This window comes from Protopterus annectens, chromosome 1.part2 (assembly GCF_019279795.1).
Source record: "Protopterus annectens isolate FY-2018-M chromosome 1.part2, PAN1.0, whole genome shotgun sequence".
Lineage (NCBI taxonomy): Eukaryota > Metazoa > Chordata > Ceratodontiformes > Protopteridae > Protopterus > Protopterus annectens.
The window spans coordinates 529227220-529251235 of record NC_056727.1 but is presented as its reverse complement, the minus strand read 5'-3'; the positions used below and the strand labels follow the sequence as shown (position 1 = coordinate 529251235).

General features: G+C 39.5%; 1 protein-coding gene and 9 non-coding genes across 13 annotated transcripts in view; all 10 read right to left on the bottom strand.

The window, feature by feature from the left end:
* Positions 1 to 24016, bottom strand: part of DHX57 (DExH-box helicase 57) — a 2066546-nt gene that overhangs the window by 776500 nt on the left and 1266030 nt on the right. The gene's annotated exons all lie outside the window — the stretch shown is intronic.
* LOC122792561 lies at positions 94 to 210 on the bottom strand. The gene has a single exon (XR_006363377.1). It is a non-coding gene; the product is annotated as a U5 spliceosomal RNA (small nuclear RNA).
* Positions 2188 to 2303, bottom strand: LOC122792556. Its single transcript, XR_006363372.1, has one exon. It is a non-coding gene; the product is annotated as a U5 spliceosomal RNA (small nuclear RNA).
* LOC122792548 lies at positions 10560 to 10674 on the bottom strand. The gene has a single exon (XR_006363365.1). It is a non-coding gene; the product is annotated as a U5 spliceosomal RNA (small nuclear RNA).
* Positions 12655 to 12770, bottom strand: LOC122792551. Its single transcript, XR_006363368.1, has one exon. It is a non-coding gene; the product is annotated as a U5 spliceosomal RNA (small nuclear RNA).
* Positions 14748 to 14863, bottom strand: LOC122792537. The gene has a single exon (XR_006363355.1). It is a non-coding gene; the product is annotated as a U5 spliceosomal RNA (small nuclear RNA).
* LOC122792540 lies at positions 16832 to 16946 on the bottom strand. The gene has a single exon (XR_006363358.1). It is a non-coding gene; the product is annotated as a U5 spliceosomal RNA (small nuclear RNA).
* Positions 18934 to 19049, bottom strand: LOC122792524. Its single transcript, XR_006363343.1, has one exon. It is a non-coding gene; the product is annotated as a U5 spliceosomal RNA (small nuclear RNA).
* On the bottom strand, positions 21036 to 21156 carry LOC122792538. Its single transcript, XR_006363356.1, has one exon. It is a non-coding gene; the product is annotated as a U5 spliceosomal RNA (small nuclear RNA).
* LOC122792533 lies at positions 23152 to 23267 on the bottom strand. Its single transcript, XR_006363351.1, has one exon. It is a non-coding gene; the product is annotated as a U5 spliceosomal RNA (small nuclear RNA).

Genomic DNA, 24016 nt, shown 5'->3' with positions numbered 1-24016 from the left:
TACAGATAAAGACAGAATGATATCATCTGAAGCCTGTCTAAACTGAAAACGCTTAAATAAAACAGCTAATTTCTCTTGTTAAACTGAAAGAGACACCCAACAAATGTAGAGCAAACAAAAAATAGACACTAAACTCTTATTGATCCTCTCCACAGAAATCTTTGGTAAAAGGTGAAAGATTTATGTGTTTTGAAGACAAATCACAGTACATGAAAAGTATAGATTTTCTTATATTAAACTACCACAAACATTTAGCTTGTTGCAAGTATAAGTGTTGCTATTTTAAGAACACTAGACAAGTGGCAACGGCCTTGACCCTCAAAGGTCAACAGTCTCAATGACTTGAATATCCACAGCGGAGACAAACATTCCACAGGTATCGCAGCAATGCATTGTGGGTATGCAAATATGTTTAGCCATCTATAGCTATAGCTGGGAAAACAATGATGTCTACATATATTCAGGAATGGCTGCACTAAATGTGTTCTCAAATATACTTTCTTATAAACATTTTGTATTTAGGAAACGCACAGGTTGTCACAAAACAACTGCACACCAGGTAATGCTATGCCTCATGCAACACTTGCAGACAATGATGCAGAAACATCTCTGCTGGACAGAGGCACAGGCAACTAATCTTAGGGGACGGCGAAAGCCAACACATTCCGGCGAGGCTTATAAGTGCCTTCGGGCAGATAGCCTAGTACCTGCCTACCTATGAACATTTCCAAAGCAGAAAAATATTACACACAAGAAACATAGTGCTGCTGATTTAGTAGAAAGAGAAATGTCATCTAGTGATGTGACAAAATTCCTAATACCTCAACGAAACCATTAAAGTGGCTTGAAAAACAATATTCTCCTCCAAGCTGAAAACCGTAAGATATACACATGTAAGGGGAATCCTTTCAAAAAATAAAAGGAGCTTACGGAAAATTACAGAGAGAAGGTATGGCATAATCTGACACCTACTTAAAATGACAATATTAAGATCAAACAGTTAATTTCTCTTATTAAACAGAGAAACCCTGAAAATGTAGGGCAAACAAAAAATAGCAATTAAACTTTTATTGATCATCTCCATGGAAAGCTTTATAAAAAGGCAAAAGATTTATGTATTCCGAAAAGAAATACGAATATATGTAAATATATGTATTTTCTTACATTAAACAATGACTGCAAATATTTAGCTTGCTGCAAGTTTATGTGTTGCCAATTAAAGAACTTCTATGTGACAGACAACTGTCTGGTTATCAGGCAGAAACAACATGTCATTGACTTGACATGTGCTCCACAGCTGAAACAAACATTCCTCAGGAATCATAGCAATGCACTGTAATTAGGCAAATATTTTCAACCGGATCAACTTTAAAACAGCAAATTACCATAACATCCATTTGCAGACAGTGAGATGAAAATCAAAAAACATTACATTACCGAATGTTGATATCATCGGAAGGTTTCACCACCTAAGTAAACACTTGGACAGCATGAAATAAAAAACTACCTGAAGCAAATAAAACACCCCCCACACCCCCACTAACTAAATACACCAACTCTGAGATCACACTACAAAGGAGAAAAGGGCAAAGTTCACTATCTTGGCCAACTGCCTCCTTTCCCGGTGAAAACTTCTGATGCTGTGACTGTTCGGTAATGTAAAGTGTCTGCAACACGATGTTATGGTAATTCGATATTTTAAAGTAGATCAGTTTAGCATGTATAGCCATAGCTGGGAAAACAAGGATGTCTACATATATTCAGGAATGGCTGCACTAAATGTTTTCTCAAATGTACTTTCTTGTAAACATTTTGTATTTAGGAAACATACAAGTACTGCTATGCCTCTTGCAGCACCTGTGTACAAAGATGGGGTAATTTTCCAAAGCAGAAAAAATATTACTGATAGGAAATAGAATGCTGAGTGAATTTAGCTGATATGATAAAATGAGAAACCGCATTCTAGTGATGAGGCTAAGCTCCTAATAAATTAAGGAAACCCGTAAAGCAGCTTGAAAATAAATCTTCTCCAGAATGATGAAGATTTACCCAGGTAAGAGGAATGGTGTCAAAAAAAAGGCACCTTTAGCTAATTAATGATAAAGACAGGATGATATCTTCTGAAGCCTGTCTAAACTGAAAACGTTTAAATAAAACAGCTCATTTCTCTTGTTAAACTGAAAGAGACAGCCTACAAATGTAGAGCAAACAAAAAATAAACACTAAACTCTTATTGATCCTCTCCATGGAAATCTTTAGTAAAAAGCGAAAGATTTATGCATTTTGAAGAGAAATCAGAGTACATTCAAAGTATGTATTTTCTTATATTAAACAACTACCACAAACATTTAGCTTGCTGCAAGTATAAGTGTTGCCATTTTAAGAACACTAGACAAGTGGCAACTGCCTTGACCTTCAAAGGTCAACAGTCTCAATGACTTGAATATCCACAGCGGAGACAAACATTCCACAGGAATCACAGCAATGCATTGTGGGTATGCAAATATGTTTAGCCATCTATAGCTATAGCTGGGAAAACAATGATGTCTACATATATTCAGGAATGGCTGCACTAAATGTGTTCTCAAATATACTTTCTTATAAACATTTTGTATTTAGGAAATGCACAGGTTGTCACAAAACAAGTGCACACCAGGTAATGCTATGCCTCATGCAACACTTGCAGACAATGATGCAGAAACATCTCTGCTGGACAGAGGCACAGGCAACTAATCTTAGGGGACGGCGAAAGCCAACACATTCCGGCGAGGCTTATAAATGCCTTCGGGCAGATAGCCTAGTACCTGCCTACCTATGAACATTTCCAAAGCAGAAAAATATTACACACAAGAAACATAGTGCTGCTGATTTAGTAGAAAGTGAAATGTCATCTAGTGATGTGACAAAATTCCTAATACCTCAACGAAACCATTAAAGTGGCTTGAAAAACAACATTCTCCTCCAAGCTGAAAACCGTAAGATATACACATGTAAAAGGAATACTTTCAGAAAATAAAAGGAGCTTATGGAAAATTAGAGAGAGAAGGTATGACATAATCTGCACCTACTTAAAATGACAATATTAAGATCAAACAGTTAATTTCTCTTATTAAACAGAGAAACCCTGAAAATGTAGGGCAAACAAAAAATAGCAATTAAACTCTTACTGATCATCTCCACGGAAAGCTTTATAAAAAGGCAAAATATTTATGTATTCCGAAAAGAAATACAAATATATGAAAATATATGTATTTTCTTACATTAAACAATGACCGCAAATATTTAGCTTGCAGCAAGTTTATGTGTTGCCAATTAAAGAACTTCTATGTGACAGACAACTGTCTGGTTATCAAGCAGAAACAACATCTCATTGACTTGACATGTGCTCCACAGCTGAGACAAACATTCCTCAGGAATCACAGCAATGCACTGTAATTAGGCAAATATTTTCAACCGGATAAACTTTTAGTTATGTACTTACCATAACTTCGGATGTATGGGATCCATCTCGCCTACATTCATAACAGATGGGTTCGGAGCCGATCCATCGGCTCCGACTCGGCAACTAATACACTAGCACAAAGTCTCTCATTGGCTGGGCTACTCCCTATCCCAGGATGCACTACACCTGCTTCCCCAGATCTTGTTTGTTCGCTTTCATACATCCATGCAAACACAGAAAAACTAGTAGTCACTATAACCAACTAAAGTTCTTCAAGAAAGATCGCCAAGAAAAAAGGGACTACAGCTCCTCTAAATCCGAATGGAAGGGGGAAGGAGGGTGGGTACTTATGAATGTAGGCGAGATGGATCCCATACATCCGGAGGTATGGTAAGTACATAACTAAAAGATGTAATGGGATCCTATCTCGCCTACATTCATAACAGATGGGACAGCGTCCTAGCACCTACATCCAGGTGGCTCATTGGAAAACACTCCTGAGAACTGTGGAACCAAAGGAAGCTCTGCCTCGAGAAACCACATCCAATTTGTAATGAGAAATGAAAGTGTGCGGAGAAGTCCAGGTTGCCGCAGCACAAATATCATCTATTGATAACTTGGAGTGAAAAGCTACGGAAGTAGCCATTGCCCTGGTAGAATGAGCCTTGACTGGAAAGGGAAGGTCTTTGTTAGCCTGTGAATAAATAAAAATGATACAATCTTTAATCCATTTAGATATGGAGGCTTTTGTTACTGGTTGACCCAATTTGTTCACTGCAAAGGAAACAAACAATTGATTTGATTTCCGCGTTTGAGCGGTTCTATTCAAAAAAAAATGCAGTTGTCTATGTACATCCAATTGATGCAAAGTATATTCTGCGTTATTAGAGAATTCTGGAAAAAAGACAGGGAGTTCTATAGTTTGTTGAATACAGAAAGAGGAGGCCACTTTTGGTATAAATGCAGGGTTTAATTTCAATGAAACTCTATGCTTGTGAAAAATCAAATAGGGAGGATCAGAACAAAGAGCTTGAAGTTCTGAAACTCGCCTGGCAGACGTTATGGCTACTAAAAATGCCGTTTTCCAAGACAGAAATTTTAAATCACAGGTAGCAGCTGGTTCGAAAGGACGGGCAGTTAGGGCAGCAAGAACCATATTCAAATCCCAAGGGGGGACAGGATGAGATAAAGGAGGCCTAAGGAGCCAAGCCCCTTTAAGGAAAGCCTTACACAGTTTGTGAGACATCAATGAAGGTTCAAATGAAGCATGAAAATTAGAGATCGCCGCTAGCTGAACCTTAATGGTAGAAACTGAAGAGCCCGACTGAAAAAGGGAGGCCAGAAAATTCAGAACCTCCGATACTGGTGCAGTGAGAGGATCTATACCCGTTCTTGAGCCCAGAAGGCAAACCTTTTCCATTTACTGGAATAAAGTTTGATGGTGGAAGGTTTATGAGAAGAAGACAGTATGTGGACCACGTCCGGCGAAAGAGCATTGTCTCGGACTAAGGATGGAAGTGGAGTAACCATGCTGCCAACTTCAGGGACCTGAGAGACGGATGAAGCCGTCCTGACTGATGAGTCAAGAGGTCTGGCACCGGATCCAGAAACCATGGACCTTCTATCGCATGCCTCTGTAGGAAAGGAAACCAAACTTGACGAGGCCAGTGCGGGCAATCAAAATCATCTCGCTCTCCATGTAAATGGCCTTCTGTATCACCCTCGGTAGGGGAACGGAGGAAGGCGTAGAAGACCGGGGCCAAATGTGAGTCAGAGCGTCCCTGGGGATCTGTCCCTGAGAAGGGAACAGTGTGAAGAACTCTCTGCATTTCGCATTGTGAGGGCTGGCAAACAGGTCGCAGCAAGGAAGACCCCATCTGTCGAAGATTTTTGCAGCTATACCCTGGTTGAGGGACCACTCGTGGGGTAAAAGAATGGTCCTGCTTAATCTGTCCGCAATCACATTGGACTTCCCCAGTATGTGCGTTGCCATTAGAAAGCGGTTGGTAGCTACCGCCCAGTGCCAAAGTCTCATGGCTTCTCTGCATAGTGGGTAAGACCTGGTTCCACCTTGCTTGTTTATGTACCACACCACCGACATGTTGTCGGATAAGATAGTAATCGGGCCCTGTGGGAGAGCGTGATGGAGAGCTTGGAGTACCAATAGTACCGCTCTCATCTCCAGGACATTGATATGCAAATGCGTTTCCTGGATCTGCCATGTGCCTTGGACCGACCTGTCCAGGTAATGACCCCCCCACCCTACCTGGGAGGCGTCCGTAGTCACAGTGGCAATGGGACGTTGAGGTATAAAGGGTCGCCCTGGTCGAGATTTGATTGGAGAAGCCACCAATGCAGATCTCGACGGCAACTTTCCGTGATTATGATTAAGTGGTTCAAGGGAAGTTCCTGATAAGACCATTGAACCGACAGTAGCCATTGTAAAATTCGCATGTGAAGTCTGGCCAAGGGAACTAAAAGTATGGTTGATGCCATCGAGCCCAACAGTTGTAGGATCCGATGGGCCGGGCTCTTAGTAGGGGAAGACAGGATTTGACTTGATCTTGTAGGACCTGAATTCTTGCTGCCGGTAAAAAGGCGCGCATTCTTTTTGTGTCTAAGTCTGCGCCTATGAAAGTAATACGCTGAGATGGCTGTAGTACAGATTTTTGCAAATTGAACGTGATCCCTAAGAAACGGCCCAAGGTGAACGTGGCTCTGAGCGCTTGGAGTAGTAGATGCTCGGAGGTGGCAGTAAGGAGCCAGTCGTCTAGATAAGGAAACACCTGGAATCCCAGACTTCTCAGGTGAGCAGTTACCACTGCCAGACACTTGGTGAACACCCTGGGGCTGTGGTGAGACCAAAGGGCAGTGCTCGGAATTGGAAATGACTGACTCCGAGGCGGAAGAGTAAATGTCTCCTGGACTCTTGAGCTATGGGAATGTGATAGTAAGCGTCCTGGAGATCTATGGAGCACATCCATGCATCTTTTTCCAGCAAAGGAAGAATAGATTGAAGAGTGACCATTCGAATTTGGACTTCTTTACTTAAACGATTCAATGAACTGAGGTCCAAAATGGGCCTGAAGTCCCCTGTCTTTTTTGGTACCAAAAATAATCTTGAGTAAGTTCCTGATCCGATCTGGTCGATGGGGACAGGCTGGATGGCTCTTTTTCTAGCAGCTTTGAAACCTCTAATGCTGCCTGATCCCGCTGACTGGGTGGTACGTCCGGGATTTCCCTTAAAGAAAGGGGGTTTGTTGAAGGGGATGATATAACCTCCGGTAATAATCGAAGCACCCACTGATCGCTTGTTATGGATTCCCAAGCTTGTGGGTGCGCCAAAAACGACCCGACTGGCTCCGAGTTGCACAGTCGGGCAACAACTCAGGGACGCTGGTTGTATGAAGAACCACGAAAGGAATCGCGGTCTCCAGAGTTACGGGGCCTCTGCCACCTCTGGGCGGCGTCTTCCAAAATCCCCTGCCTCTGGAGGGGGAATCACTGGGTGGCGTAGGGAAAGACTTCTGAGATTTTCTAAACCACATTTTCCCTCCTCTCCTAGCCTTGGAGTAAGGCCTAGAAGGAGCGGAAAATCGGGCCCCAACGGCAGTCAAAGTCTTGCCCTCCTGCTCGCACCGAGTTAGTGTGTCCTTCACCTTGGGTCCAAACAAAGATGACCCATCAAAGGGGGCGTCGGCGAAGGAAGACTTGAAGGCCTCTGCGAACGAACACAAGCGTAACCAGGCTTGTCTCCTGAGGGCAACGCCTGTTCCTCTCGCCCCTTCGGCCGCATATGAAATGAGCCTCATGGACGAGTTAACAATAGAAAGGAGGGTAGTCATCTGTGTGCCAACAGTTGGGGCCAGCGCCTCAGGTAGGTTACCAACAAGAGAGTCATTTAGCTCTTTGAGAAGATCCCTTTGGAGCCTCGTAAAATGACATAAGTAGTTCAGCGACCGTAAGGCAAAGGCCGCTGAAGACAGGGTACGCTTCCTGTACCTATCCATGCTCCTAGAATCCTTATTAGGAGGATGAACAGACGTCGAAGCCTCTGCCACGTCCTGCTGTGTGGCAGAAGCCACCACCAAAGCATCTACAGGCACACCCTTTGTGAGAAACTCCTTCTGGGGGGGGGCTGACAAAAATTTATTGGGCCTCGCAGGCACCGGTTCCACAGAATCAGGGTGTTCCCACGCCCTTCGAGAAACCAAATCAAGGAGTTCATCAAAGGGCGGAGACACCCAGGAGGCGGAAGGCTGGGCCCCAAAGGCCTTGAGGAAGACTGACTCCTCAGCTGAAGGGGTTTTGGCTTGCCAGTCACCTCTCTGTCTCAGAATCTCCAAGATGTCTGAGAAGGAGATATCATCCGAAGATGATTTGGGAGACCCTTCTGCATCATCGAGGTCAGTATCCGATGTAACAGACTCATCTTGGGAGTCTACGTGCTTCCTCTTACACAATTTCTTCCGTGGGGGTTCGTCCGAAGCAGTTTCGGACGGACCACCCGAAGAAGGGAACCCCGATGGGGTATCCTCAGGCCCTGGGGCCCCGCTGCCGGGGTGCAACACAGCAGAGCCACCAGTCTCCAAATCTAGGGACGGTGAGGTAGAATCTTGCTGAACCGGCAAAGACATGGCTAGCGCGCTCCTCATGACCTCAAAGGCCGGACCTCCAGAATCCAAGGAGGTCACTGGTCTAGAGGCCACGATGGCACCAGGAATTCCAGCAGCCGATGCTCCAAGAGGAAGAGTAGGTACCAAGCACCCAAACCCAAAGTGTTCCCTCTGCCCGGCTGAAGAGGTCGCAGTGCCAAACCCTGAACCGGAGGACAGGGTAGGAAGCACAGTCGAAACCGAGAGGCCTGTAAGGGGTCTCTGCTCCGACCGTATGGCTCCAATTTGCTCCACCACCACCGGCTCCAATGGCTCCGAAGAGGTTGGAGGAGGAATCAAATGTGTTGGAGGGGGGATCGGCTCCGAAGCAAACTGTGCTGGAGCCGAGACCAATTTAGTAAACACTGGAGATTGGAATAGCCTCTGTAAAACCCTATCCAGGTCCGAATCTGAAAGTCTCGATGATTTAGAGGAGGTAGACAATCGAGAAGACTTTCCTCTCGGCTCCGACAGAGAAGGGGACCGGCTCCGAAACGGCTCCAATGCTATCGGCGCCGACTCCACCACAGCATGGACCACCATCGGCACCGAAGGAGCCTTCTTCGGAGCCGAGGGGAAGAGTCTGAGCTGCACACTTTCACCGCCCGAAGCCATTGGAACCGATGGAGGTGATTCACCTCTCGATACTCCAACTTGCGGCTCCGAAGGCAATGGAGCCGAGGTAGGAGGTATCGAGGCAGACCCTTCGCCCCTCGGCCCCGAAGTCAGTGGAGCAGAGGAAGAAGAGGTCAATTTTGTCTTTTTAGAAGTCGGCTCCGATGGACTTGTCGGAGCCGACGATCTTTTCTTTTTGGAAGCAACAGGAGGATTTAAGGCTTCCTCAAAAGAAGGTTTGATAAGCCCTTTCAATATTAACTTGTTCTTGCATTCTTGAAGAACTCTCGAGGAGAACGCATGACAGACGCTACAAGTCTCTTGCAGATGTTTCGGCCCCAAACAATACACACAGACTGAATGACTGTCTGTAACGGACATTTTATAATTGCACCGAGTGCATTTTTTAAAACCTGACTTTTGTTCCTTAGACATGATACAGGCCACAACAAGTAAAACTCTATGGAAAACTTACTCTACCACAACAAGTATAGCACTATACACAAATTGCGCCAACTGAAAAGCGTGAAAGTTTACCTCACAACAATAAAAAACAAGTTAAACGGCCCAAAGCCCTCTAATTTAAACGGGCTTTGCCCGAAAAAAAACTAACCAAAAGTTAATTAAACTAATAGTACTCAAAGGTAGGGCAAAGGCCCTCTAACTTAAACGGGCCTTGCCCGACTGAATAAAATAAATTTTTTGGAAGCACTCAAGCACTCAAAAAACAAATAAGAAATAGTAAGAAATAGCTGTTAAAACAGCTGTTTGGTTAATATAGACAAAAATTCCCTAGGTCAAGGACCAATAAGGTAAACAGAACCACTTAGCTCCAGCCAAGTCGAGACCACGTCCAGCTTGTTAAGCGGCAAACGAGATCTGGGGAAGCAGGTGTAGTGCATCCTGGGATAGGGAGTAGCCCAGCCAATGAGAGACTTCGTGCTAGTGTATTAGTTGCCGAGTCGGAGCCGATGGATCGGCTCCGAACCCATCTGTTATGAATGTAGGCGAGATAGGATCCCATTACATCTTTAAAACAGCAAATTACCATAACATCCATTTGCAGACAATGAGATGAAAATCACAAAAGATTACATTACCGAACATTCACATCATCGGAAGGTTTCACCACCTAAGTAAACACTTGGACAGCATGAAATAAAAAACTACCTGAAGATAATAAAACACCCCCACACCCCCACTAACTAAATACACCGACTCTGAGATCTCACTACAAAGGAGAAAAGGGCAAACTTCACTATCTTGGCCAACTGCCTCCTTTCCCGGTGAAAACTTCTGATGCTGTGACTGTTTGGTAATGTAAAGTGTCTGCAACACAATCTTATGGTAATTCGATATTTTAAAGTAGATCAGTTTAGCATGTATAGCCATAGCTGGGAAAACATGGATGTAACATATATTCAGGAATGGCTGCACTAAATGGTTTGTCAAATGTACTTTCTTGTAAACATTTTGTATTTAGGAAACATACAAGTACTGCTATGCCTCATGCAGCACCTGTGTACAAAGATGGGGTAATTTTCCAAAGCAGAAAAAATATTACTGATAGGAAATAGAATGCTGTGTGAATTTAGTTGATATGATAAATGAGAAACAACATACTAGTGATGAGGCTAAGCTCCTAATAAATTAAGGAAACCCGTAAAGCAGCTTGAAAATCAATCTTCTCCAGCATGATGAAGATTTACCCAGGTCAGAGGAATGGTGTAAAAAAAAAGGCACCTTTAGCTAATTACAGATAAAGACAGGATTATATCTTCTGAAGCCTGTCTAAACTGAAACCGTTTAAATAAAACAGCTAATTTCTCTTGTTAAACTGAAAGAGACAGCCTACAAATGTAGAGCAAAAAAAAATAGACACTAAACTCTTATTAATCCTCTCCACAGAAATCTTTAGTAAAAGGCAAAAGATTTATGCATTTTGAAGAGAAATCAGAGTACATTCAAAGTATGTATTTTCTTATATTAAAAGACTACCACAAACATTTAGCTTGCTGCAAGTATAAGTGTTGCCATTATAAGAACACTAGACAAGTGGCAACGGCCTTGACCTTCAAAGGTCAGCAGTATCAATGACTTGAATATCCACAGCGGAGACAAACATTCCACAGGAATCACAGCAATGCATTGTGGGTATGCAAATATGTTTAGCCATCTATAGCGATAGCTGGGAAAACAATGATGTCTACATATATTCAGGAATGGCTGCACTAAATGTGTTCTCAAATATACTTTCTTATAAAGATTTTGTATTTAGGAAACGCACAGGTTGTCACAAAACAACTGCACACCAGGCAATGCTATGCCTCATGCAACACTTGCAGACAATGATGCAGAAACATCTCTGCTGGACAGAGGCACAGGCAACTAATCTTAGGGGACGGCGAAAGCCAACACATTCCGGCGAGGCTTATAAATGCCTTCGGGCAGATAGCCTAGTACCTGCCTACCTATGAACATTTCCAAAGCAGAAAATATTACACACAAGAAACATAGTGCTGCTGATTTAGTAGAAAGAGAAATGTCATCTAGTGATGTGACAAAATTCCTAATACCTCAACGAAACCATTAAAGTGGCTTGAAAAACAACATTCTCCTCCAAGCTGAAAACCGTAAGATATACACATGTAAGGGGAATACTTTCAGAAAATAAAAGGAGCTTAAGGAAAATTATAGAGAGAAGGTATGACATAATCTGACACCTACTTAAAATGACAATATTAAGATCAAACAGTTAATTCCTCTTATTAAACAGAGAAACCCTGAAAATGTAGGGCAAACAAAAAATAGCAATTAAACTCTTACTGATCATCTCCATGGAAAGCTTTATAAAAAGGCAAAAGATTTATGTATTCCGAAAAGAAATACGAATATATGTAAATATATGTATTTTCTTACATTAAACAACGACCACAAATATTTAGCTTACAACAAGTTTATGTGCTGCCAATTAAAGAACTTCTATGTGACAAACAAATGTCTGGTTATCAAGCAGAAACAACATCTCATTGACTTGACATGTGCTCCACAGCAGAGACAAACATTCCTCAGGAATCACAGCAATGCACTGTAATTAGGCAAATATTTTCAACCGGATCAACTTTAAAACAGCAAATTACCATAACATCCATTTGCAGACAGTGAGATGAAAATCACAAAAGATTACATTACCGAACGTTCACATCATCGGAAGGTTTCACCACCTAAGTAAACACTTGGACAGCATGAAATAAAAGACTACCTGAAGCAAATAAAACACCCCCCACTCACCCACTAACTAAATACACCAACACTGAGATCTCACTACAAAGGAAAAAAGGGCAAAGTTCACTATTTTGGCCAACTGCCTCCTTTCCCGGTGAAAACTTCTGATGCTGTGACTGTTCAGTAATGTAAAGTGTCTGCAACACAATGTTATGGTAATTCGATATTTTAAAGTAGATCAGTTTAGCATGTATAGCCATAGCTTGGAAAACAAGGATGTCTACATATATTCAGGAATGGCTGCACTAAATGTGTTCTCAAATGTACTTTCTTGTAAACATTTTGTATTTAGGAAACATACAAGTACTGCTATGCCTCTTGCAGCACCTGTGTACAAAGATGGGGTAATTTTCCAAAGCAGAAAAAATATTACTGATAGGAAATAGAATGCTGCGTGAATTTAGTTGATATGATAAAATGAGAAACAACATACTGGTGATGAGGCTAAGCTCCTAATAAATCAAGGAAATCCGTAAAGCAGCTTGAAAATCAATCTTCTCCAGCATGATGAAGATTTACCCAGGTAAGAGGAATGGTGTCAGAAAAAAGGTACCTTTAGCGAATTACAGATAAAGACAGGATGATATCTACTGAAGCATGTCTAAACTGAAAACGCTTAAATAAAACAGCGAATTTGTCTTGTTAAACTGAAAGAGACACCCTACAAATGTAGGGCAAACAAAAAATAGACATTAAACTCTTATTGATCCTCTCAACAGAAATCTTTAGTAAAAGGCGAAAGATTTATGCGTTTTGAAGATAAATCAGAGTACATTCAAAGTATGTATTTTCTTATATTAAAAGACTACCACAAACATTTAGCTTGCTGCAAGTATAAGTGTTGCCATTATAAGAACACTAGACAAGTGGCAACGGCCTTGACCTTCAAAGGTCAGCAGTCTCAATGACTTGAATATCCACAGCGGAGACAAACATTCCACAGGAATCACAGCAATGCATTGTGGGTATGCAAATATGTTTAGCCATCTATAGCGATAGCTGAGAAAACAATGATGTCTACATATATTCAGGAATGGCTGCACTAAATGTGTTCTCAAATATACTTTCTTATAAAGATTTTGTATTTAGGAAACGCACAGGTTGTCACAAAACAACTGCACATCAGGGAATGCTATGCCTCATGCAACAATTACAGACAATGATGCAGAAACATCTCTGCTGGACAGAGGCACAGGCAACTAATCTTAGGGGACGGCGAAAGCCAACACATTCCGGCGAGGCTTATAAATGCCTTCGGGCAAATAGCCTAGTACCTGCCTACCTATGAACATTTCCAAAGCAGAAAAATATTACCCACAAGAAACATAGTGCTGCTGATTTAGTAGAAAGAGAAATGTCATCTAGTGATGTGACAAAATTCCTAATACCTCAACGAAACCATTAAAGTGGCTTGAAAAACAACATTCTCCTCCAAGCTGAAAACCGTAAGATATAAACATATAAGGGGAACACCTTCAGAAAATAAAAGGAGCTGATGGAAAATTATAGAGAAAAGGTATGACATAATATGACACCTACTTAAATACAATATTAAGATCAAACAGTTAATTTCTCTTATTAAACAGAGAAACCCTGAAAATGTAGGGCAAACAAAAAATAGCAATTAAACTTTTATTGATCATCTCCATGGAAAGCTTTATAAAAAGGCAAAAGATTTATGTATTCCGAAAAGAAATACGAATATATGTAAATATATGTATTTTCTTACATTAAACAATGACCGCAAATATTTAGCTTGCTGCAAGTTTATGTGTTGCCAATTAAAGAACTTCTATGTGACAGACAACTGTCTGGTTATCAGGCAGAAACAACATCTCATTGACTTGACATGTGCTCCACAGCTGAGACAAACATTCCTCAGGAATCACAGCAATGCACTGTAATTAGGCAAATATTTTCAACCGGATAAACTTTAAAACAGCAAATTACCATAACATCCATTTGCAGACAATGAGATGAAAATCACAAAAGATTACATTACCGAACGTTTACATCATCGGAAGGTTTCACCACCTAAGTAAACACTTGGACAGCATGAAATAAAAAACTACCTGAAGATAATAAAACACCCCCACACCCCCACTAACTAAATACACCGACTCTGAGATCTCACTACAAAGGAGAAAAGGGCAAAGTTCACTATCTTGGCCAACTGCCTCCTTTCACGGTGAAAACTTCTGATGCTGTGACTGTTTGGTAATGTAAAGTGTCTGCAACACAATGTTATGGTAATTCGATAATTTAAAGTAGATCAGTTTAGCATGTATAGCCATAGCTGGGAAAACAAAGATGTAACATATATTCAGGAATGGCTGCACTAAATGGTTTGTCAAATGTACTTTCTTGTAAACATTTTGTATTTAGGAAACATACAAGTACTGCTATGCCTCATGCAGCACCTGTGTACAAAGATGGGGTAATTTTCCAAAGCAGAAAAAATATTACTGATAGGAAATAGAATGCTGTGTGAATTTAGTTGATATGATAAAATGAGAAACAACATACTAGTGATGAGGCTAAGCTCCTAATAAATTAAGGAAACCAGTAAAGCAGCTTGAAAATCAATCTTCTCCAGCATGATGAAGATTTACCCAGGTAAGAGGAATGGTGTAAAAAAAAAGGCACCTTTAGCTAATTACAGATAAAGAAAGGATTATATCTTCTGAAGCCTGTCTAAACTGAAAACGTTTAAATAAAACAGCTAATTTCTCTTGTTAAACTGAAAGAGACACCCTACAAATGTAGAGCAAACAAAAAATAGACACTAAACTCTTATTAATCCTCTCCACGGAAATCTTTAGTAAAAGGCAAAAGATTTATGCATTTTGAAGAGAAATCAGAGTACATTCTGTATGTATTTTCTTATATTAAACAACTACCACAAACATTTAGCTTGCTGCAAGTATAAGTGCTGCTATTTTAAGAACACTAGACAAGTGGCAACGGCCTTGACCTTCAAAGGTCAACAGTCTCAATTACTTGAATATCCACAGCGGAGACAAACATTCCACAGGAATCACAGCAATGCATTGTGGGTATGCAAATATGTTTAGCCATCTATAGCGATAGCTGGGAAAACAATGATGTCTACGTATATTCAGGAATGGCTGCACTAAATGTGTTCTCAAATATACTTTCCTATAAAGATTTTGTATTTAGGAAACGCACAGGTTGTCACAAAACAACTGCACACCAGGTAATGCTATGCCTCATACAACACTTGCAGACAATGATGCAGACACATCTCTGCTGGACAGAGGCACAGGCAACTAATCTTAGGGGACGGCGAAAGCCAACACATTCCGGCGAGGCTTATAAATGCCTTCGGGCAGATAGCCTAGTACCTGCCTACCTATGAACATTTCCAAAGCAGAAAAATATTACACACAAGAAACATAGTGCTGCTGATTTAGTAGAAAGAGAAATGTCATCTAGTGATGTGACAAAATTCCTAATACCTCAACGAAACCATTAAAGTGGCTTGAAAAACAACATTCTCCTCCAAGCTGAAAACCGTAAGATATACACATGTAAGGGGAATACTTTCAGAAAATAAAAGGAGCTTAAGGAAAATTATAGAGAGAAGGTATGACATAATCTGACACCTACTTAAAATGACAATATTAAGATCAAACAGTTAATTCCTCTTATTAAACAGAGAAACCCTGAAAATGTAGGGCAAACAAAAAATATCAATTAAACTCTTACTGATCATCTCCACGGAAAGCTTTATAAAAAGGCAAAAGATTTATGTAATACGAATATATGAAAATATATGTATTTTCTTACATTAAACAATGACCGCAAATATTTAGCTTGCAACAAGTTTATGTGCTGCCAATTAAAGAACTTCTATGTGACAAACAAATGTCTGGTTATCAAGCAGAAACAACATCTCATTGACTTGACATGTGCTCCACAGCAGAGACAAACATTCCTCAGGAATCACAGCAATGCACTGTAATTAGGCAAATATTTTCAACCGGATCAACTTTAAAACAGCAAATTACCATAATATCCATTTGCAGACAGTGAGATGAAAATCACAAAAGATTACATTACCGAACGTTCACATCATCGGAAGGTTTCACCACCTAAGTAAACACTTGGACAGCATGAAATAAAAGACTACCTGAAGCAAATAAAACACCCCCCACTCACCCACTAACTAAATACACCAACTCTGAGATCTCACTACAAAGGAAAAAAGGGCAAAGTTCACTATTTTGGCCAAATGCCTCCTTTCCCGGTGAAAACTTCTGATGCTGTGACTGTTCGGTAATGTAAAGTGTCTGCAACACAATGTTATGGTAATTCGATATTTTAAAGTAGATCAGTTTAGCATGTATAGCCATAGCTTGGAAAACAAGGATGTCTACATATATTCAGGAATGGCTGCACTAAATGTGTTCTCAAATGTACTTTCTTGTAAACATTTTGTATTTAGGAAACATACAAGTACTGCTATGCCTCTTGCAGCACCTGTGTACAAAGATGGGGTAATTTTCCAAAGCAGAAAAAATATTACTGATAGGAAATAGAATGCTGAGTGCATTTAGCTGATATGATAAAATGAGAAACAACATAATAGTGATGAGGCTAAGCTCCTAATAAATCAAGGAAACCCGTAAAGCAGCTAGAAAATCAATCTTCTCCAGCATGATGAAGATTTACCCAGGTAAGAGGAATGGTGTCAAAAAAAAGGTACCTTTAGCGAATTACAGATAAAAACAGGATGGTATCTTCTGAAGCCTGTCTAAACTGAAAATGCTTAAATAAAACAGCTAATTTCTCTTGTTAAACTGAAAGAGACCCACTACAAATGTAGGGCAAAAAAAAAATAGACACTAAACTCTTATTGATCCTCTCCACGGAAATCTTTAGTAAAAGGCAAAAGATTTATGCGTTATGAAGAGAAATCAGAGTACATTTAAATTATGTATTTTCTTATATTAAACAACTACCACAAACATTTAGCTTGCTGCAAGTATAAGTGTTGCCATTTTAAGAACACTAGACAAGTGGCAACTGCCTTGACCTTCAAAGGTCAACAGTCTCAATGACGAATATCCACAGCGGAGACAAACATTACACAGGAATCACAGCAGTGCATTGTGGGTATGCAAATATGCTTAGCCATCTATAGCTATAGCTGGGAAAACAATGATGTCTACATATATTCAGGAATGGCTGCACTAAATGTGTTCTCAAATATACTTTCTTATAAACATTTTGTATTTAGGAAATGCACAGGTTGCCACAAAACAAGTGCACACCAGGTAATGCTATGCCACATGCAACAATTGCAGACAATGATGCAGAAACATCTCTGCTGGACAGAGGCACAGGCAACTAATCTTAGGGGACGGCGAAAGCCAACACATTCCGAGGCTTATAAATGCCTTCGGGCAGATAGCCTAGTACCTGCCTACCTATGAACATTTCCAAAGCAGAAAAATATTACACACAAGAAACATAGTGCTGCTGATTTAGTAGAAAGAGAAATGTCATCTAGTGATGTGACAAAATTCCTAATACCTCAACGAAACCATTAAAGTGGCTTGAAAAACAACATTCTCCTCCAAGCTGAAAACCGTAAGATATACACATGTAAGGGGAATACTTTCAGAAAATAAAAGGAGCTTATGGAAAATTATAGAGAGAAGGTATGACATAATCTGATGCCTACTTAAAATTACAATATTAAGATCAAACAGTTAATTTCTCTTATTAAACAGAGAAACCCTAAAAATGTAGGGCAAACAAAAAATAGCAATTAAACTTTTATTGATCATCTCCATGGAAAGCTTTATAAAAAGGCAAAAGATTTATGTATTCCGAAAAGAAATACGAATATATGCAAATATATGTATTTTCTTACATTAAACAATGACCGCAAATATTTAGCTTGCTGCAAGTTTATGTGTTGCCAATTAAAGAACTTCTATGTGACAGACAACTGTCTGTTTATCAGGCAGAAACAACAAGGGTGACATATCTCATTGAGTTGACATGTGCTCCACAGCTGAGACAAACAGTCCTCAGGAATCACAGCAATGCACTGTAATTAGGCAAATATTTTCAACCGGATCAACTTTAAAACAGCAAATTACCATAACATCCATTTGCAGACAGTGAGATGAAAATCACAAAACATTACATTACCGAACGTTCACATCATCGGAAGGTTTCACCACCTAAGTAAACACTTGGACAGCATGAAATAAAAAACTACCTGAAGCAAATAAAACACCCCCCACACCCCCACTAACTAAATACACCAACTCTGAGATCTCACTACAAAGGAGAAAAGGGCAAAGTTCACTATCCTGGCCAACTGCCTCCTTTCCCGGTGAAAACATCTGATGCTGTGACTGTTCGGTAATGTAAAGTGTCTGCAACACGATGTTATGGTAATTCGATATTTTAAAGTAGATCAGTTTAGCATGTATAGCCATAGCTGGGAAAACAAGGATGTCTACATATATTCAGGAATGGCTGCACTAAATGTTTTCTCAAATGTACTTTCTTGTAAACATTTTGTATTTAGGAAACATACAAGTACTGCTATGCCTCTTGCAGCACCTGTGTACAAAGATGGGGTAATTTTCCAAAGCAGAAAAAATATTACTGATAGGAAATAGAATGCTGAGTGAATTTAGCTGATATGATAAAATGAGAAAAACATACTAGTGATGAGGCTAAGCTCCTAATAAATCAAGGAAACCCGTAAAGCAGCTTGAAAATCAATCTTCTCCAGCATGATGAAGATTTACCCAGGTAAGAGGAATGGTGTCAGAAAAAAAGGTACCTTTAGCGAATTACAGATAAAGACAAGAAGGGATCTTCTGAAGCCTGTCTAAACTGAAAATGCTTAAATAAAACAGTTAATTTCTCTTGTTAAACTGAAAGAGACACCCTACAAATGTAGGGCAAACAAAAAATAGACACTAAACTCTTATTGATCCTCTCCACGGAAATCTTTAGTAAAAGGCGAAAGATTTATGCGTTATGAAGAGAAATCAGAGTACATTTAAAGTATGTATTTTTTTGTATTAAACAACTACCACAAACATTTAGCTTGCTGCAAATATAAGTGTTGCCATTTTAAGAACACTAGACAAGGGGCAACTGCCTTGACCTTCAAAGGTCAACAGTCTCAATGACTTGAATATCCACAGCGGAGACAAACATTCCACAGGAATCACAGCAGTGCATTGTGGGTATGCAAATATGCTTAGCCATCTATAGCTATAGCTGGGAAAACAATGATGTCTACATATATTCAGGAATGGCTGCACTAAATGTGTTCTCAAATAAACTTTCTTATAAACATTTTGTATTTAGGAAACGCACAGGTTGTCACAAAACAAGTGCACACCAGGTAATGCTATGCCACATGCAACAATTGCAGACAATGATGCAGAAACATCTCTGCTGGACAGAGGCACAGGCAACTAATCTTAGGGGACGGCGAAACCAACACATTCCGGCGAGGCTTATAAATGCCTACGGGCAGATAGCCTAGTACCTGCCTACCTATGAACATTTCCAAAGCAGAAAAATATTACACACAAGAAACATAGTGCTGCTGATTTAGTAGAAAGAGAAATGTCATCTAGTGATGTGACAAAATTCGTAATACCTCAACGAAACCATTAAAGTGGCTTGAAAAACAACATTCTCCTCCAAGCTGAAAACCGTAAGATATACACATGTAAGGGTAATACTTTCAGAAAATAAAAGGAGCTTATGGAAAATTATAGCGAGAAGGTATGACATAATCTGACGCCTACTTAAAATGACAATATTAAGATCAAACAGTTAATTTCTCTTATTAAACAGAGAAACCCTGAAAATGTAGGGCAAACAAAAAAGAGCAATTAAACTTTTATTGATCATCTCCATGGAAAGCTTTATAAAAAGGCAAAAGATTTATGTATTCCGAAAAGAAATACGAATATATGTAAATATATGTATTTTGTTACATTAAACAATGACCGCAAATATTTAGCTTGCTGCAAGTTTATGTGTTGCCAATTAAAGAACTTCTATGTGACAGACAACTGTCTGGTTATCAGGCAGAAACAACAAAGGTGACATATCTCATTGACTTGACATGTGCTCCACAGCTGGGACAAACAGTCCTCGGGAATCACAGCAATGCACTGTAATTAGGCAAATATTTTCAACCGGATCAACTTTAAAACAGCAAATTACCATAACATCCATTTGCAGACAGTGAGATGAAAATCACAAAACATTACATTACCGAACGTTCACATCATCGGAAGGTTTCACCACCTAACTAAACACTTGGACAGCATGAAATAAAAAACTACCTGAAGCAAATAAAACAACCCCCACACCCCACTAACTAAATACACCAACTCTGAGATCTCACTACAAAGGAGAAAAGGGCAAAGTTCACTATCTTGGCCAACTGCCTTTCCGTGAAAACTTCTGATGCTGTGACTGTTCGGTAATGTAAAGTGTCTGCAACACGATGTTATGGTAATTCGATATTTTAAAGTAGATCAGTTTAGCATGTATAGCCATAGCTGGGAAAACAAGGATGTCTACATATATTCAGGAATGTCTGCACTAAATGTTTTCTCAAATGTACTTTCTTGTAAACATTTTGTATTTAGGAAACATACAAGTACTGCTATGCCTCTTGCAGCACCTGTGTACAAAGATGGGGTAATTTTCCAAAGCAGAAAAAATATTACTGATAGGAAATAGAATGCTGAGTGAATTTAGCTGATACGATAACATGAGAAACAACATACTAGTGATGAGGCTAAGCTCCTAATAAATCAAGGAAACCCGTAAAGCAGCTTGAAAATCAATCTTCTCCAGCATGATGAAGATTTACCCAGGTAAGAGGAATGGTGTCAGAAAAAAAGGTACCTTTAGCGAATTACAGATAAAGACAGGAAGGGATCTTCTGAAGCCTGTCTAAACTGAAAATGCTTAAATAAAACAGCTAATTTCTCTTGTTAAACTGAAAGAGACACCCTACAAATGTAGGGCAAATAAAAAATAGACACTAAACTCTTATTGATCTGATCCTCTCCACGGAAATCTTTAGTAAAAGGCAAAAGATTTATGCGTTATGAAGAGAAATCAGAGTACATTTAAAGTACGTATTTTTTTTTTATATTAAACAACTATCACAAACATTTAGCTTGCTGCAAGTATAAGTGTTGCCATTTTAAGAACACTAGACAAGTGGCAACTGCCTTGACCTTCAAAGGTCAACAGTCTCAATGACTTGAATATCCACAGCGGAGACAAACATTCCACAAGAATCACAGCAGTGCATTGTGGGTATGCAAATATGCTTGGCCATCTATAGCTATAGCTGGGAAAACAATGATGTCTACATATATTCAGGAATGGCTGCACTAAATGTGTTCTCAAATATACTTTCTTATAAACATTTTGTATTTAGGAAACGCACAGGTTGTCACAAAACAAGTGCACACCAGGTAATGCTATGCCACATGCAACAATTGCAGACAATGATGCAGAAACATCTCTGCTGGACAGAGGCACAGGCAACTAATCTTAGGGGACGGCGAAAGCCAACACATTCCAGCGAGGCTTATAAATGCCTTCGGGCAGATAGCCTAGTACCTGCCTACCTATGAACATTTCCAAAGCAGAAAAATATTACACACAAGAAACATAGTGCTGCTGATTTAGTAGAAAGAGAAATGTCATCTAGTGATGTGACAAAATTCCTAATACCTCAACGAAACCATTAAAGTGGCTTGAAAAACAACATTCTCCTCCAAGCTGAAAACCATAAGATATACACATGCAAGGGGAATACTTTAAAAAATAAAAGGAGCTTATGGAAAATTATAGAAAGAAGGTATGACATAATCTGACGCCTACTTAAAATGACAATATTAAGATCAAACAGTTAATTTCTCTTATTAAACAGAGAAACCCTGAAAATGTAGGGCAAACAAAAAAGAGCAATTAAACTTTTATTGATCATCTCCATGGAAAGCTTTATAAAAAGGCAAAAGATTTATGTATTCCGAAAAGAAATACGAATATATGTAAATATATGTATTTTCTTACATTAAAGAATGACCGCAAATATTTAGCTTGCTGCAAGTTTATGTGTTGCCAATTAAAGAACTTCTATGTGACAGACAACTGTCTGGTTATCAGGCAGAAACAACAAAGGTGACATATCTCATTGACTTGACATGTGCTCCACAGCTGAGACAAACAGCCCTCAGGAATCACAGCAATGCACTGTAATTAGGCAAATATTTTCAACCGGATCAACTTTAAAACAGCAAATTACCATAACATCCATTTGCAGACAGTGAGATGAAAATCACAAAACATTACATTACCGAACGTTCACATCATCGGAAGGTTTCACCACCTAACTAAACACTTGGACAGCATGAAATAAAAAACTACCTGAAGCAAATAAAACACCCCCCACACCCCCACTAACTAAATACACCAACTCTGAGATCTCACTACAAAGGAGAAAAGGGCAAAGTTCACTATCTTGGCCAACTGCCTCCTTTCCCGGTGAAAACTTCTGATGCTGTGACTGTTCGGTAATGTAAAGTGTCTGCAACACGATGTTATGGTAATTTGATATTTTAAAGTAGATCAGTTTAGCATGTATAGCCATAGCTGGGAAAACAAGGATGTCTACATATATTCAGGAATGGCTGCACTAAATGTTTTCTCAAATGTACTTTCTTGTAAACATTTTGTATTTAGGAAACATACAAGTACTGCTATGCCTCTTGCAGCGCCTGTGTACAAAGATGGGGTAATTTTCCAAAGCAGAAAAAATATTACTGATAGGAAATAGAATGCTGAGTGAATTTAGCTGATATGATAAAATGAGAAACAACATACTAGTGATGAGGCTAAGCTCCTAATAAATCAAGGAAACCCGTAAAGCAGCTTGAAAATCAATCTTCTCCAGCATGATGAAGATTTACCCAGGTAAGAGGAATGGTGCCAGAAAAAAAGGTACCTTTAGCGAATTACAGATAAAGACAGGATGGTATCTTCTGAAGCCTGTCTAAACTGAAAATGCTTAAATAAAACAGCTAACTTCTCTTGTTAAACTGAAAGAGACACCCTACAAATGTAGGGCAAACAAAAAATAGACACTAAACTCTTATTGATCCTCTCCACGGAAATCTTTAGTAAAAGGCGAAAGATTTATGCATTATAAAGAGAAATCAGAGTACATTTAAAGTATGTATTTTTTTATATTAAACAACTACCACAAACATTTAGCTTGCTGCAAGTATAAGTGTTGCCATTTTAAGAACACTAGACAAGTGGCAACTGCCTTGACCTTCAAAGGTCAACAGTCTCAATGACTTGAATATCCACAGCGGAGACAAACATTCCACAGGAATCACAGCAGTGCATTGTGGGTATGCAAATATGCTTAGCCATCTATAGCTATAGCTGGGAAAACAATGATGTCTACATATATTCAGGAATGGCTGCACTAAATGTTTTCTCAAATGTACTTTCTTGTAAACATTTTGTATTTAGGAAACATACAAGTACTGCTATGCCTCTTGCAGCGCCTGTGTACAAAGATGGGGTAATTTTCCAAAGCAGAAAAAATATTACTGATAGGAAATAGAATGCTGAGTGAATTTAGCTGATATGATAAAATGAGAAACAACATACTAGTGACGAGGCTAAGCTCCTAATAAATCAAGGAAACCCGTAAAGCAGCTTGAAAATCAATCTTCTCCAGCATGATGAAGATTTACCCAGATAAGGAATGGTGTCAGAAAAAAAGGTATCTTTAGCGAATTACAGATAAAGACAGGAAGGTATCTTCTGAAGCCTGTCTAAACTGAAAATGCTTAAATAAAACAGCTAATTTCTCTTGTTAAACTGAAAGAGACACCCTACAAATGTAGGCCAAACAAAAAATAGACACTAAACTCTTATTGATCCCCTCCACGGAAATTTT